Genomic DNA, 16373 nt, shown 5'->3' with positions numbered 1-16373 from the left:
CTTTCCCCCACTGAACGCCTTCCATATCTCTCCACCTCTGCAAGATAAAGTCCTGACTCCTTCTAGCCCACAAAGCCCTGCAGCATCCAGCCCCTGCAGACCCCCGCAACCTCCTCTCACCCGCCCCACATCCTGTCCACTCTGCACTTCATGCAGGGCCCCTTAACAAAGGTCCTTCCTGCCAGACCTTTGCACCTGCGGGTCCCTGTGATTAGCACAATCTCCTATGAACCCTCAGCCGTGCTTCAGGCTTCAGTGTAAACACCCCCGGCCCTCCCTCCTTGGACCAGGTTGATCACCCTGTTCCCAACTCCACGATGCTTGTTGGAGGGTCCAGATTACCCCAACTGGATGCAGGACCCTAGTCCTCCTGTTACCTGCTGACTCCCAACGCCCAGCACAGGGCGCTCAGGAAATGCATGTTTCTAGAATGTTCTTAAACACATGCCCCATTCAGACCTCTTCCTTTGATCTCCATTTCTCCACCCAGAAAGGGACATTATAAAACACCCAGCAGGGCTACCCCGTAGTGAGTCATACAAAGCCTGTGATATGTGCACAATAAACACTATATAACGTTATTCCATTGTTTCCAGGCCAGTAATAGCTGGCTCCATGATAGCAGATTTCACTTTGTCACTTCCAGCACTTTGTACATGGCAGGTACTATTTATTAGACATATAAATGAATGAATTAATGAGCTATGAATAAACACATGGTTGGCCATGGACAAAATACTTAATATCTGTATGTCATCTTTTCCTTATCTGTAAGATGGGGATGATAATAGACCTCTCACAAGGTTATTAAAGGTTTAAGTGTGTAAATGTAGATAGAGTGCTTAGAGCAATGCCTAAATAGTATGTAATTATATAGATATACTATAAAGGTAAGTATATAGATATAATATATATATGCATTTGCTGTTATGGTGGTAACTACTATAGAAATTTATTTTCTTTTTTGTTTTAATTTTTTAAAATTAATTTATTTTTGGCTGTGTTGGGTCTTTGTTGCTGCATGCGGCATTTCTCTAGTTGCAGTGAGCAGAGGCTACTCTTTGTTGTGGTGCGCGGGCTTCTCATTGCAGTGGCTTCTCTTGTTGTGGAGCACGGTGGCTTCTCTTGTTGTAGAGCACGGGCTCTAGGCACGTGGCCTCAGTAGTTGTGGCTCGCGGGCTCTAGAGCACAGCCTCAGTAGTTGTGGCACACGGGCTTAGTTGCTCCGCATGTCGGATCTTCCCGGACCAGGGCTCGAACCCATGTCCCCTGCATTGGCAGGTGGATTCTTAACCACTGCACCACCAGGGAAATCCTAGAAATTTATTTTAAATAGGTAATATATACAAATGGTAAAAAAAAAAAAAAAAAAAAAAAAAATTCAAACAGAACAAAGAACAAAGGTTCACAGTGGAAAGTAAGCCTGCATCCTTTCCTCCCTTTCCTTCAGGTATTCAATGCATATGCATATGATGCGTAGATAGATCTATTATCTTCCCAGGTTTACAGATGGAGAAACAGAGGCACAGAGAGGTTAGACTGAGTTGAGCTCTACCAGCCTGGAGTTTTATTTTATTCGTATCTAACAGGGTTTCTCAACCCTGCACTACTGACATTTTAGGCTGGACGGCTCTCGGTTGGCAGGGTGGAGGGCTGTCCTGAGCACTGTAGGATGTTTAGCAGCATCCTAGGCCTCTATCCACTAGATTCCAGTAGAAACGTATCCCCTCCAACCCCCCAGTTGTGACAACCCAAAATGTCTTCAGACATTGCCAAATGTCTTCCTGGGAGGGTGGTGGCCCGCAGGGCGAAATCACACCCTCCTTGAGAACCACTGATGTATATGAATTGTATGATAGCCCTTCCCAGTTTTCTCTTTGCTTTCTACAGACAGCAGCATTAAAACTCTCTGCTCAGGGTCTAGTTTTCTTCTTTTACACCACTTCTTGGCGATCATCCCACTCCCCTGCTTGTAGACAGAGGGAACTTCTCTTAAGCAGAGCAGTAGCAGGGGGTAGGGGAAGCGGTGAGCTGCCCGCCCTGTGGGTAAGCCGGCCGGCAGACCAGAGTTTCCGGGGCGGGCAGTCAGCTACCAGGGACACCCCGCCCCACAGCGCGGTCTGGAGGCGGGACGGGGGGGCGGGGAGAGGCCGTGGGCGGGGCCACGTCCCGGACCGCCCCCGCGCGACGTCACGGCGCCATGGCCCCGCCTCCCCCGGCCGGGGCGGCTGGCGAGCACTGAGTCGCTGGGCACGCGGGGCTGCCGCGGCGCGCCTCTCGTGGTAGGTGGCTCCGGGGCGGCGAGAGGGGGGCCTGGGCTGCAGCTGTCGGCAGGGGGCCGCCTGCGGGTCGGCCTCGGGCGGCGGGGAGCCCTCGGCCCTCGCGGCTTCTTCCCGGGCCCGGCGCAGCTGCTCGGGTTCCGCGGCTGGGTGCTGGGAGGGAGGCGGCGCGGGCGGGCGGGAGGTTCGCGGATTCGCACCCGCCCGGCGCTGCGAGAGCTTTCCCCCGGGTGCGGCGGAGACCCGGCCCCCGTGACCGCGATTCTCGCTTCGGACCCTGCGCGGGGGAGACGCTCAGCGTGTGTGTGTCTGTCTGTGTGTGTTTGTGTGTGTGTTTTGGGGGGGGAGGCGGCGTGTCTCCGCTGTCTGAGCCCCCGACCCCTCCCCGGCGCGCCCCACACGCGGGCACCTGGACGCGCGGGGGGCGCGTTGAAGTTAACTTGCAGCCGCCGTGGAGTTACGAGGCGTATCTAAAGTGAAGGGGTTGGGGGGCGGAAATCGCTGCCTGGGGAGGGGGGCGCCGAGAGCATGGGATAGGGGCAGCCCTGGTGAACTTGGGGGTCACCCGCAAGGAGAGGGGGCCGAATTTGACCAGAGGATCCCACCGCCCAGTAACCTCCCCTTCTCAGTGTGAGCTGAACGGGAGGGGCCTCGTAAAGCTGGGACGTGAGTGGCAGCAAGGGAAAGGGGGCATGGTCACCAAGGTTGGGCATGCCTGACCTGGCAAAACCTGTTATTATTATGTGGGACAGAGGTCGAGGTCTTGCTTTTCCACACAAAGGCTGGTCCCCTCGGGAGGAAGGGTGGGAACCATCCGATTGAGTGCAGTAGTTAGAAGGGCTGATCACCTTGTCTGCTTCCCCTTTTACAGATGGGGAAACTGAGGCTCAGAGAGGTCTTGTGCCCACGGCCCTAGGTCCAACAGCTAGGATGTGGCAGAGCTGAAACTCACCCTTATGTGGCAGAGCTGAAACTCACCCTTAGGCCCCCTGACTTCATGCATCTTATAGAGGTGTTGGGGAGGGAGGGCTGATAAACTCCTACTCATCCTTCAGAAGCCTCCTTGGGCAGCACCTCTTCCTGGAAGCCTTCCCTGGCACTCCCCAGGCATTGTTGGGTGCTTCGTGTTTTGAATCCCACAGAGGTATCTGGCCCTTTCCCTCACTTATTAACCTCTTTGCAGGTCTGTCCCCCATTCTGGGCTGTGGGCATATCTCCCCATATCCCATCTCAAATCCCTTCATTCAGCTGCGTGTCTAGATGGTTAGGCCAAGCTTCTGTGTTTGGACAAATTTTGGTGTGACTCACTCTGGTTTAGTAGTGATGTGGCCTGGGCGAGTCATTCCCCCTCACTCAGCCTCAGTTTCCATGACCGTGAAATCGGGTTTATTGTGTCATTTATAAATGAACCGTTTTAACCCATTGAATCCCAATTGTATAATATTGATACTATTATTTACTTAATGTATATATCACCTTCTTTTTTAAAATCATGTAATTTTTTTATAGTAACCTTATTGAGATGTAACTCATATGCCATACAATTCACCCTTTTAAAGTATTCAATTTAGTGGTTTTTAGGATTTTCAGAGTTGTGCAACTGTCACCACTGTCTAATTCTAGAACATTGTCATCACCCAAAAGGAAACCCTGGGCCCATCAGTGGTCACTCCAAATTCCCCCACACCCCTACCCCAGCCCCTGGCAACCACTAATCTACTTTCCACCTCTGTGGATTTGCCTGTTCTGGACATTTCCTATAAATGGAATCATGCACTATGGCCTTTTGTGATTGGTGCTTTTCACTTAGAATGTTTCCAAGGTTTGTCCATATGCTAGTATGCAGTACTTCATTACGGTTTTATTTCAGCATTTCATTCTTTTTAATGGCTGAATAATATTCCATTGTATGGTTATAACACACTTTATTTATCCATTTATCAGTTGGGCATTTGGGTTGTTGCCACTTATGGGGCTGTTACGAGTAGTGCTGCTGTGAGCATTCATGTACAAGACTTTGTGTGGCGTATGTTTTCAGTTCTCTGGGGTACAGCCTTAGGAGTGGAATTGTGGGGTCATATGGTAATTCTGTGTTCCACCTTTTGAGGAACCGCTAAAACATTTTCCAAAGCAGCTTCACCATTTTACAATCCCACCAGCAGCAGTTGAGGGTTGGGATATAATCTTAAACAAATTTAGTCTTCAGCAGTCCTAATCTTTGAAATCACTGGCTTTGATGTGCTAGTTAGAAATTAACACACATGAAATTAACGTACATGAAATTAAGCTCCTCCTTAGCAGAGTAACTGGGAATGCCTCTGGGACCATCAGTTAGGGAAACAGATCAAGCCTGTGGGCCTCTTAGCCGAGGTACGTGTGCACTGTGTCCCTTCTGTTCCTGAGCGGGACCAGGGGAGGCCATGAGGAACCCAGGGGCTCGCAGTGCCCAACCCAGGACCCAGCACAGGATCTGGTGGTGCCTTTAGGGACCTCTGCATGGGATGAAGGTAAAGCGAGGGGGACAGCTCAGACCTTCCCACACCAGGCCAGCGGGGGTCCCTTGACAGCTGAGGCTCCATGTGGAGGCCAGGGAGACGCTTGGCGGGTTTCCTAGACTGCAGCCCTAAGAGAAGGCCTGTCCCTTGGCTCGGAAGTGGGGTCTGGTCCTGCCTGTGTTCCACCCGCTACCACTATGCTCATTCTGAAGGTGACCTCCCCTGGTGGCCACGTGGTTCCCTTAGATATACCCTAAGTGAGCCACTGCTTATTTCCAGAGATGCCACCCCTAGGCCTGAGGCCAGCAGTCCTGAGCGACAGATGCCCCACCCGTGACACGCTGGACACACAGACACCCCCGTCCCTCCTCTCGGGTGTTGTCCCCCCACCTGGGACGCCCACCTCTTCCCACATGCTCTTTGCCTTCCATGAGGCCAGGCTGCAGGGAAGATCCTAGGTCAGAGGGTGGCAGCATCACAGGATAACAAAGGGGCTTGAAGGTCATCTGTTCTTCCCGAGGTTCAACCTGTAACCTGCTGGTTCGGGAACTTCAACCAGCCTTGGGCTCTGTGTTCCCGGGTCCCAGCCACCGGCCTCCTCCTACCTGGGCAGCTGCTCTTTGGGAGGGCCGTGGAGACGAGGCCTTCTGGTGGCCGTGTCCAGCCCCTCCTGCTTTTATTCACTTGTGCGTACTTTCCCTCTCTTGGCCTTTTAAAGTCCTGATTTCCTGTGCACGAAGAAGGCAGCCTGGGGAAACGGAAACAGGGTTGAGGAGGCTAGTCAAGGGGCTGCCCCTTGCTGGGCCTCAGTGTACCCTGCTGGGGAATGGGCATGGACTGAATGCAGTACCACCTTGGGAATCATAAAGTGTTAGATGCTTTATCGACGTGACTTCGTGGATCAATTTGTAGCAGGAGTGGCAGGTCAGAAGTGGCTGGTATTGATGACTTGAAAGCCCGGGTGTGGCCTGCGTGGCTTTGATTTGCCATGTGGCGGCGGAAGCTTGTCTGGGTAGCTGGCTCCTGGCCTCCCCACTTACCGCCCGTTCCTACTGCCTGCAAAGCCCCTTGCTCTCTGCAGACATATCCACCCTGAATGGGGCTGCTCCAGGGAAGGTTCTGGGATGCCTGCCCCTTCCCGTGCCCCTGCTTGGGTCTCCTCCATCCTGGGCTGCCGCGGCCTGAGGAGGATTTGTGGGAATGATTCATTCAGAGCAGCCCGAGAGCTGGGGCAGGCCCCAGAAATTGCAGGGAAGGACCGAAGAGGGCAGCGCCCACGTGCCCTGGGGAGCATCTGGGACTGCCGCCCGGAGAAGCTGCTTGTTATCCTGCGTGCTCAGAAGGTGGGCAGCAAGGGCAGGGCAGCTGCCCTGGCTGCCAAGTGAATTTTGCATCAACCAGACTTTTGACCCACGTGGCTGTAGCCAGAAGGTGGGCAGGTTGCCAGAAAGCGGGCTGGGTGATAGCATCCTCCAGGGCCCAGGCCTGTGTTAGAATCCGGCCAGTCCCCTTAGGGGTGATGGGTCTGGGTTCCCTAGCTGCCTTCCTATGCCTCAGTTTTCTCATCTGTAGAATAGAAGCACAAATGGGACCTACCTCCTGCAGTTGTTGATGGGAGGGATCGGGGATAAAGTATTGGGGTTGGCCAAAATATTCGTTCGGGTTTTTCCATAACTTTTTGTTTTTCTTAATTTTATTTTATTTATTTTTATTTTTGGCTGCGTTGGGTCTTCGTTGCTGCGCACAGGCTTTCTCTAGTTGTGGCGAGCGGGGGCTACTCTTCGTTGCGGTGCACAGGCTTCTCATTGCTGTGGCTTCTCTTGTTGCGGAGCTTGGGCTGTAGGTGCACAGGCTTCAGTAGCTGTGGCACTCAGGCTCCGTAGTTGTGGCTCACGGACTCTATAGCACAGGCTCAGTAGTTGTGGTGCACAGGCTTAGTTGCTCCGTGGCATGTGGGATCTTCCCAGACCAGGGCTTGAACCCATGTCCCCTGCATTGGCAGGCGGATTCTTAACCACTGCGCTACCAGGGAAGTCCCTTTCCGTAACATCTTATGGAAAAACCCAAATGAACTTTTTCGCCAACCTAATACCTACCCTTCTACCAGGCAAAATGCAAGGCCCCAAGGTCAGACAGGACCTTCGGAGACACTTGAACGTGTCCCTTTGTGAGCCTCGGCTTCCCCATCTGTCCAGAGGCAATAATTATAAATAAAATGTCAACAGGGCTTACTGGGTTCCAGGCAATGTTCTAGGTACTTCATGTACTTGAACTCATTTAATTCTCCCAGCGGCCCTCTGAGATGTACACACTGAGGCACAGAGAGGTGAAGTAATTTGCATAAGGTCACCCAGCTAGGAAGTGGGAGAGACAGGGTTTGAATCCAGAGTCTACACTCTTAATTTTCATCTTACCCCCTTCTTGATACCCTGTCTTAATGCCTAGCACACAGAAAACGCTCAGAAAATGTCAGTTGCTATTATTACATTATTATAGAATTATTCTTACATATTATATGATTGTAAAATTATGTTACTAATAATTGTTCATCCCTTTTCCTGCCTCTTTGTCCACATTCTTTCCTGGACGGACAGAACAAGTAGGGCTCTTGGCTTGTGAAGACTAGATTCCTACCCCCCTCCCCAATGTCCCCCCACTCTCCTCACTCTCATGAGCAGTTGGGGGCTGGACAAGAGCTTGGAGGCAACTGAGTCCCAGCTCTGCCTCCACATTGCTGTGTGACATTGGGCAAGGTGCTTCCCCTCTCTGAGACTCAGTTTCCCCACCTGTGAAATGGGCAGGTAGTGCTGTAACAAGCTGCCAGTCAATGGCTTCACCCTGCAGGTTGGTTTTTGTGTAGCTCCCACAGTGCTGTATTTTATTTTATTTTAATTAATTTTTATTGGAGTGTAGTTGCTTTACAATGTTGTGTTAGCTTTTGCTGCACAGCAGAATGAATCAGCCATACATATACATATATCCCCTCCATTTAGGACACTACCAGTGCATTAAATAGAGTTCCCTGTGCTATACAGTATGTTCCCATCAGTTGTCTATTTTATACATAGTATCAATAGTGTATATGTGTCAATCCCAATCTAGTGCTGTATTTTAAAACGAGAAAACATTCAAATATTTTTAGAGAATAATTCCAGTGTCTCACTTCTTATGGAAACTCAAGAGCTTGAGCCAAACTAGAGTGGCCTGAAGCTGCCCCATCGATGGCCTGGGCTGTCCTGGTCGCTCCCCACGGTCCCCTGGCCCCGAGAGCCCCCTGGCCCAGTGCACGCCTTCAGGGCTCTGAGGACACCAGGGACCTGCCTGGGTGTCACTTGAACAAGCAGATCCGTTGCTTTAAAAAATAATATAGGGCTTCCCTGGTGGTGCAGTGGTTAAGAATCCGCCTGCCAATGCAGGGGACACGGGTTCGAGCCCTGGTCCGGGAAGATCCCACATGCCGCAGAGCAACTAAGCCCGTGTGCCACAACTACTGAGCCTGCGCTCTAGAGCCTGAGAGCCACAACTACTGAAGCCCACTCACTACAGCTACTGAAGCCCGAGCGCCCTAGAGCCCGTGCTCCGCAACAAGAGAAGCTACCGCAATGAGAAGCGCACACACCGCAGTGAAGGGTAGCCGCCACTTGCCGCAACTAGTGAAAGCCCACACGCAGCAACAAAGACCCAACACAGCCAAAATATATATCAATTAATTATTTAAAAAAAGAAAGTTTAAAAAAAATTGATATATCTTTTAAACCACTGGTTTCGATGTTCTCCAAGAGTCTTTCCAGCTCTGCTTTTCTAGGTCATTGGAGGCTGTCTGAGGCCTCTGATACCTCTTCTGCCACTGTAAACCCTCAAGGCTTTTAACACACCCTTGTCCCCATCCCACACTCCCCGGGTGAGGAGCCCCTGTCTCTGGGCCCCAGGGTCCCGCCTTACCTGGTCCAGGTCCCTGGTTAACCCACAGAGGTATTCGGGGCCAGCCGAGGCCCCTCCGCCGTGAGCACTGGCGGGTGTGTGTCTGTGTACCAGCACATCCACACCGCCTGCACAGCTGCTGGGACACCATCCCACTCCCTCTCCCTGTCCTCACAGGGTACCAGGGAGACATTTTTGTTATTGACAACTCCATTTCCTGGAAACTGAGACTCGAGTCACTTTCCCAAGGTCACACAGGCCTGAGTGACAGCACCGGGATTCGAACCCAGATCTGCCCAACTCCAGTGGCTGCCCGAGGGAGTCATCCATCCATCCCATCACTGCACGGAGAGCCACGGAGTGATGTCTGCAGTCATTGGCGTGTCCCCTGCACCTGGCCCTGGGCTTGGGTCATACTGGGCACTCAGTAACTTGCTGAATAGGGACATGCTACAGGTTCTCAGCTAGAGGCTGAGTGCAGGATTCAGGAAGCCACCAGGTCCCACTTTTTCCAGAGTGCACCTTCTGGTGGAGGCAGCAAACAAGAAAAAGGGTAAATCACATCTCTGACCCGAGGTGCCGAGCTGGGAAATTGGGGACCACACCTCTCAAACACTTTCACGAATCCCCTAGAGCTCTTGCCAAAGTGTAGATTCTGATTGAGTGGGGTGGGGACAGGGCCTGTGACTGCCTTTCTAGCCAGCTCCTAGCAGACTCCAGTGCTGCTTGCCTAAAGACCACACTTGGAGCAGTGACAGCCTGTGTCAGAGGTCAGGAAACTACAGCCCCTGGGCCAAATCCGGCCCATTTGCTTGTTTTTGTAAGTAAAGTTTTATTGGAACACAGCCACGCTTTTACTTACATTTTGTCTGGCTGCTTCCGTGCTACAACGGCAGAGTAGAGTAGTTCCAACAGAGACCCTGTGGTCCACAGGACTGAAAATACAACAATTATTGGGCCCTTTACAGAAAGTCTGGCCATCTCAATCTACTCATCTCTTGGGTTCCTTCAAGTAATAATATTTTGTGATTTGGTGAGTGTAAGGTGGTAATAAAAAGAATGATTGCAGTTAACATTTGAGGGCCTCCTGGGTACTTAGCTCTTTACGGGTAGTTAGTTCACTGCTGTATCCATTTTATAGGTGAGAAAACTGAGGCTCATAGGGATTGGGTCGCTGGCGCAGAGACGGGGTGGCCAGGAGCTGGGTGAGGCCGGTTGGAACCAGGTTAGCTCATTCTTTTTACATGAGAGCTTCTGCCTGGACATTTTTCACGGAGCACAGAGAAGCTTTTGTTTTGATTTCAACCCGTCTAAGGGTGCTCAGGTACCTTCATTTCTTTATTTGTCTGTTCTTCCGTTGAGTCAACAAATATCCTCGCAGCCCATGCTGGGAGTTGGGGGCCTTGCTGAGTCCTGAGAAGATGTGGGGGATGCCCAGCCCTTTGCCTTCCGGTGGAGGAGGCCATACAGGCTGCTAAGCGCTTTGAGGGACATTGACACAGGGATGGGAGGCAGTCAGGGAAGGCTTCCTGGAGGAGGGGGTATAAATTATACCAATAGGAGTTAGCTGGGTAGAAGAAGGCAGGAAAGGTTTTCTAGGGGAAGGGAACCACATCCACAAAACTGGGGGCTTTGTAGGTTAGAGTTCATGGCACTGAGATTTTAGTATGTTTGCGTGTGTTTGTTGGGGGTGGGAGGGTGTTAAAATTGGCCAGGTCAGAGAACCTGGATTTTACCCTGGAGAATGAAAGAGTTTTCCTCTCCAAGTCCCCTTCTACCCTCTGATGACTTCCTGGACAGAGTCTTCACTAGGTGCTACCTCAGTGTTTCTCTCCAGAGTCCTGTGGATTAACAAAGAGCAGACCCCCACTGGGCCCCCCTGGGGTCCTTGGGCAGGCGGCAGTCTCCAGCTAGGAGGCAGAAGGATCGCTTCCTTTGCGTGTGTTTTTGCAGTTACTTTTTAATTAGGGTGTGTTTTTAATTTAAGCTGGGGGGTTAGAGTTTCCTTTGAAAATGTTTTAACGATATTGAATCCATTTAACAAAAATATTAAGTAGGTGAGAGTAAAGAGGGTTCTGGCTGTAGCCAGCGTCATGAAGGTGGTCTTCAGCAGGTGGGAATTTGGGGAGCCCCGTGGCAGGAGGGGGCCAGACCAGCAGCAGCCTTCCTCTTAATATTCTGCTCTTTCTCTGAAGCCCCAGGGGCCCTGACCTGGGGTGGGGGTGGGGAAGGACTCCGTTAGCCATGGTGGTGCAGGCGTGGGTCCTGGTTCTCGCTGGGCAGCTGAGGTTCCTGTTCCAGGCTACTTCCTCTCCCCGTCTTGCTCCTCCTCCCCCACGCCCTGTGTCTGTCTTGGTCTCTAGTTTTGTTGCTCCCTGTCTGTCTCTCTTTCCCATCCCTGTCTCCCTCTTGTGTATGTCTCTCCCCTGACTCTGTCTCCCCTGTCTCTGTCTCCCTTCATCTCTGTCTCTCCTTGTTTCTCTCTCCCCATGTCTCTCTCCCACCTCTGTCTCTCCACATCCCTGGTTCCCCCATCTCTATCCCTGTCTGTCTGTCTGTCGTCTCCCTCCCCCACCTGCACTACTTCCCCTTCTCCTCCCTCCACGCACACACCCTAAGACCTCTCTTCCTTGCTTTCCCTTTCTTCATCTCCATCCCACTTCCCTTGGCTGTGAGTGACATCCTGCCTCAGAATCACCAGAGCCCTTGCAGAGCCCGGGGACCCGGCTAAGCATCCCCAGTGGAGGTGTGGGAGACTTGGTGTGGGCCACTTCCCCGGTGAAGAGAGGGAGATTAGGAGGTCTGCAGAGGCCATGCCGTAGTCCAGGGTTTGGAATCCAGCCCTGGCCCCGGGCCCCTCGCCCGGCCCAGCTGGCCCCAGGGCCGTGGGGCCCAGGGGTGCGGAGAGGAAGCCTGGGTTGACAGCAAGAGGGCTGAACGCCGCTTTGGGTTTGATCGAGGATCCTGGCTCCCAGGAGTAGGTGCGAGGCCCACGGGATGTCGCCGTCACCCTTCCTTGGGCCACCGAGAGGCTGTGAGCTCCACGGGCAGGCACCACGCAGTGTGTCCTTGGCTCCCCCTTGAGCACACAGTAGGCCAGCAGTGCATATTTAAGGGCTGAGAGTTTGGGGGAGCATAGCCAAGGAGCATAGAGTCCAGCCCCTTCCTTTCGCCAGTGCGGAAACTGATGTCTAGAGAGTGGAGGTGATTTGCTGAGGATCGTGCAAACAGGTTTGGAGCACAGAGCAGAGTCTGGGTCCCCGACCCCCAGCAAGACAGGGAGAGCAGGTGGGTGCTCTAGTGGCCCTCCGTAGGTGTCCTGTGACAACCACCTCTTAGGAGGCGGGAGACTCGGGTTTGAGGCCACCTTGCCCTCCTGCTGGGGGACCCTGGGTAAGCTTTTCCTCCCTGGACGTCCTGTCGGTCTCTACATACCCTCCAGGTGATGATGCACAGTCCTGAGGATTGCAGACGGGGTCAGGTCTCTGGGGTCGGAGGCCGCTGACCTCACAGCGGGTGGACAGCGTGCTTGTTCTCAGCAGGGGCTGTGGCTGCCCTGGCCTTGGGAACCTCAGTCCTCTGGTTATATGTTGCCTGGTCTGGGTCACACGGAGGATGCTGTTGTAGTCACAGGCCTATTGTGGGTTCGCTGGGGAAACCCAGAAGGAGAAGACATAACTCCCTATTGCCTGCAGAGGATGGAGGGGTACTCCTCCTCCCCCAACTCCAGGCCCCGAGATCGGCCCCCGCCTGCCTCTCGCCTCCCCACCCCTTGTGAGAGGGTTCCTGGTAGTGCAGTGCCTTTGAACAAGCAGCAGCTCCCCCTGGAGGGCTTGTTCTACACAGCTTGCTGCACCCCATACCCAGAATCCCCCATCCAGCAGGTCTGCAAGGGGCCCGAGAATTTGCATTTCTTACCGGTTCTCAGGTGCTACAGGATGCAGCTGTCTGGGAACCCAGTTTGAGAACCACCATAGTAGTGCATGCTCTAAAACCAGGCAGTGTAGGCTTAAGACCCTGCTCCACTATCTCCCTGCCTTGAGCTCTCAGGCGAGGACTTTACCTCTCTGTGCCTCGGCTTCCTCGTCTGTAAAATGGGATAATAACAGCACTGGTCTCGTAGATTAGCTGTGAGAATTAAATGAGCTAATACATGTATACTGCCTAGAACAGTGCCCGGGCACGGAGTAAGCGCTATATCTGTGTTTGCTGTTATTACCATTACTGTTGTTGTTATTTTTATTACCATTATAATTTCCCTTCTCCCCCACCCCCACCCCCAGACTGTTCTGCTTACAAGGAATCCTTTGCTGGTCTCCTAATTTCCAGCGCACATTCACACCTCCAGGACTCTCTGATCAAGCTCTGCCCTCCCCCTGGGGTGCTTCCCCTCCCCTCTGCCCATCCTTTTAGACTCAGCACAGATTCCTGCTTGGGCCTCACCACGCCCCCGCCCTACCCCAGCCAGAATCCACAGCCTTCTGACTTCCCTGATCACATGACTGACTTCCCTAATCCAGCTCTCACTTCATTCAGCCCATCATCCAGTTACTTGGGCATCAGTCTCCCGTGGTGACCCACAAGTTCCTTCAGATCCAACTTCTCCAGGCTTTGATGGCACAAGGAAGGTCCCCTTGGAAACGTTACCCCCAAAGTACAGCCTTGATGTGTTTCAAGAAGGCCGGCCCCATCGGCAGCCTCCCGGGTTGCGGGTTGCGGGTTGCGAGGTGGAGGCCTGTTTGGGATGTGGGATTTCCCTAATTCGTAAGAGCATGAGCTTGGCGTCTGAAAGCCCCAGTTCAAATCTGAGTTTTACCATTTAGTGCTGTGCCGCCTTGGGTAATTTTCTTAGTTATTTGTACGCTTCACATCTTCAGTTTAAAGTGACACTATCTACCATCATTGATGTCAGTAGGTTTTTGTGAGGATTCAATGGGGTCTCATTTACGCAGCGAATATTGAGCACCTTCTGTATGCCAGACTCCGTGCTAGGCACTGGGGATCCAGCAGTGAGCGAGACACACCATCCCTGTCCTTGGGGCGCTGACGTTTTAGGGGGAAAGACGGACGCACAGGGAGACGTATTAGGGTTCGCCAGAGAAACAGAACCAATGGGACATATATAGAGAGACAGATGTATTTTAAGAGATTTATTGCAGGAATTAGCTCACCCAGTTATGGGGGCTGAGAAATCCCATGATCTGCCATCTGCAGGCTGGAGACCGAGGAACGCTGCTGGTGTAATTCAGTCTGAGTCTGAAGGCCTGAGAACCAGGAGCATCTGTGTGTGAGGGCAGGAGATGGATGTTAAGTGTGCGTCTCCAGCAGGAAGAGAGCAGATTCCTTCCTCCATGCTTTTGTTCTCAATGGATTGGACGATTCCCACCCACATTGCTGGGGGCGATCTTTACTCTGTCCAACAATTCAGACATTAATCCTTTCCAGAAGCACCCTCACAGACACACCCAGAATGTTTGACCAGCTATGTGGGCATCCCTTAGGTTGCCCATACAGTTAACAGGTTGACACATACAGTTAACCATCACAGGAGAAGTACAGGAATCACAGTGGCATTGTTCCAGGAGGATGTGCTGGGAAGGAGGTGGTCCGTGTGAAGAACTCTGGGCACAGTCTGGCAAATAAGAGGCCCTCAGCAATTGGTAATTGTGATTATTACTATTGTTATTACCGTAATTATTAGAGAGAGGGGATGAGAAGGGAAGGGAGGTGTCATAGGAAGAAGGTATAGTGTCAGTGACAGTATAGGGACAAGAAGGCATTTGGTGTCACAATCATGATATTCGTAGCCAGTGTTTACCGATGCCCCAGTGTGTGCCAGGTATTCCGCTAAGGGCCTCCTAGGGACAAAAGTCATCTCACCCTCCAGGGAGGTGCATTTTTATCCCCATTTTCAGATGAGGGGAATTGGGCCTCTTATCTGGGGAAGTGGAGGGATGGGATTTGAACCTGGCCCTTCTTCGGGGGGCCTGCGGGCTCCATAGGTGAGTGGTGGGAGGTGAAACTGGTGGGGCCGGGGCAGGTGGGGAAGGCTGGACTCTCGCCTTGGACCCCAGAGGTCGTTTAGCATGTCTTCCTGCTGGAGACCCTGGGCGGTCCTGGGCTGCGTGGCGCGGGGAGGTCCACAGCACATCATCTTCTCACCTTATGGTCCAGAAAAACCAGTGTGGGGTAAAGCCCCACACGGATGGGTGAGAAGGGATGGCTCTTCCCTGGCCCGCTTCTGATGAGGTCGGCTGGTGGGTGGCAAGTTCCCCGTGGGGCCGGGGGTGTGGCAGGAAGTGGTGGGCACAGCCAGACCCATGGCGGAAAGCCCACACTGTGGAGGGTGAGGACACCCAGGTGTGTGCACCTTTACTGAAAGGATGTGATTGCTTACTGTCACTGTCTCCCAGCTCCGCTGTCTGGGACCTTCTCCACTTAGGACTAAGGACATCAGGAGCCCAGACGAAGCGAGTAATGAGGACTCAAGAGATTTCTCTGTGTCTCCATCCATTCATTTCTCAAATACCTAAATCCCTATGTCTTGCCAGTTTCTGAGCAAACAGCTGCATCTTTATCTTTTTGTGTGTGATGTCATTGACACCTCACAATGACCCATGAGGCAGGCATCGAGAGGAGCCCTTACTTGGTGGAAAGATGGGGATTTGGGGTCAGACGCACTTGAGTTGGCTCGTGCACAAGCTGTGAAACCTTGGGCCAGCCCCTTCCCCTCTCTGGGCCTCAGTTTCCTCACCTGTAAAATGGGGATCATATTAGTGACCATCTCTTGAGTTCCTGGCACGATTATAGATAAGGTTATGTGGTGCCTGATGCATAGACTTGCTCAGTAATTCACAGTGATCAGGATTGTGTTGTTCACCCATTTTATAGATGAGGAAACTGAGGCTCAGAGAAGTTCTGGGACTCTCTCCACAGCATCTTGCTCCCTGGCTCTGTTCCTACTGATGTCTGGGCAAGTCTGCAGATTCAGATACTCTCCAACAAGGTCCCAGGCCCTCTCAGAGCCCCAAACCATTTTCCTTTAAAGAAAGGCCATTCACTCACTCTGAATCTGGCTTCCAGAAGTCAGTGAACTGTGAGGAGACGGTTCTCCTCATGGGTTCCTCCCTTTGATTTTTTAAGTGTTCTTGTTCTGAGCAGCTCGTGAAGCTCTTTGAAATTCTTTCTCTTCCACCTGCTTCAGGAGCACGTGAGAGGGAGGAGGGTCTCCCAGTCCTGGGCTGTGTTTGTCCAAGAGGGAAGCAGCAGGGCAGGTTGATGTCCCAGGAAACTAGATTCCCAGGGATGTGCTGCTTGCAAATTGTGCTCTTAAGACCCCCACCTAAATCCCACCCCTGTCCCCCGCTCAGATGTCCTAAAGATCACCTGGACGAAAGACCTGTCTTATCTGGGAACATTACATCAGCAAGTATTTATTACCTGCTTGCTTTGTTCTTGGTCAAGCCTTTCTACCTTTTTGGCTGTCCGCCACTGCAAAACCTCTACACCAAAGAAGTGCAATCAGAAAAGCCATAAACTACAATTAAGGGGCAGGGGAAGGGGGAAGTTAATCAAAGACTTTCTAAGCATAAAGTATCAGAACAACCTTCTGGCCTCTGGTAAGGATATTCTCCGGTTAGTTTCGCTTGAGGAAAACTCAGATCCACACCCTTGGGGC

The 16373-nt window shown here is 52.3% G+C and overlaps 1 protein-coding gene across 6 annotated transcripts in view; it reads left to right on the top strand.

Moving 5' to 3' along the window:
• The first annotated feature begins 2179 nt into the window (after positions 1–2179).
• The window catches only part of TPST2 (tyrosylprotein sulfotransferase 2), a 57007-nt gene continuing 42813 nt past the window's right edge, over positions 2180–16373 (top strand). For 4 of the 6 annotated variants that reach the window (XM_082355058.1, XM_082355057.1, XM_082355060.1 and 1 more), the window contains exon 1: positions 2203–2282. The gene's annotated coding sequence lies outside the window, so the exon portion shown is untranslated. Of the gene's footprint in view, positions 2283–16373 lie in introns of all 6 variants that reach the window. The other 2 variants (XM_082355061.1, XM_082355062.1) reach the window with 2 other exon arrangements.

Source organism: Balaenoptera borealis (assembly GCF_965194805.1).
Source record: "Balaenoptera borealis genome assembly, chromosome: 14".
In the NCBI taxonomy this organism is placed as follows: Eukaryota; Metazoa; Chordata; class Mammalia; order Artiodactyla; family Balaenopteridae; genus Balaenoptera; species Balaenoptera borealis.
The sequence above is the reverse complement of the archived record's forward strand: the minus strand, read 5'-3'. Positions and strand labels throughout refer to the sequence as shown.